Below are 390 nucleotides of genomic sequence, written 5' to 3' on the forward strand. Positions count from 1 at the left end.
CTCCCACTAAGGCACTTTCTCCATTCCAAGCCCTCTCTACTTTCCCTTCTAGGTCTGATGCCCTTAAACTACCTCTCCTCCATCTCAGATTCCACTGGGCCTTTGCCCTCTCTTCCTTCCCGCTCCTCTTCCCCTGCCCCTGCCCTGTCCTGTAGACACCCTGCCCCTTCTTCCCCTTGCCCTGTCAGTAGCATCCTGCACACAGCTGTGGATTCTGCAACTGCTTCCTTCTTTTCTCTCTCATCTTGGCGGTGTCCATAGCCAGCGCTCCTGTTGCTCAGAGATGTGGAGGCAGTTGCTAAGAGACAGTGAAACGTCAGTACCTGGCCCTCGAGGAAAAAAAAAGGGAGCGAAAAAGGAAGAGAGGAGGGGGAGAGAGGGAGGGAAGGG

The sequence above is a fragment of the Rhinolophus sinicus genome, chromosome 14 (assembly GCF_057876585.1).
Source record: "Rhinolophus sinicus isolate RSI-liver-muscle chromosome 14, RSI-T2T, whole genome shotgun sequence".
Lineage (NCBI taxonomy): Eukaryota > Metazoa > Chordata > Mammalia > Chiroptera > Rhinolophidae > Rhinolophus > Rhinolophus sinicus.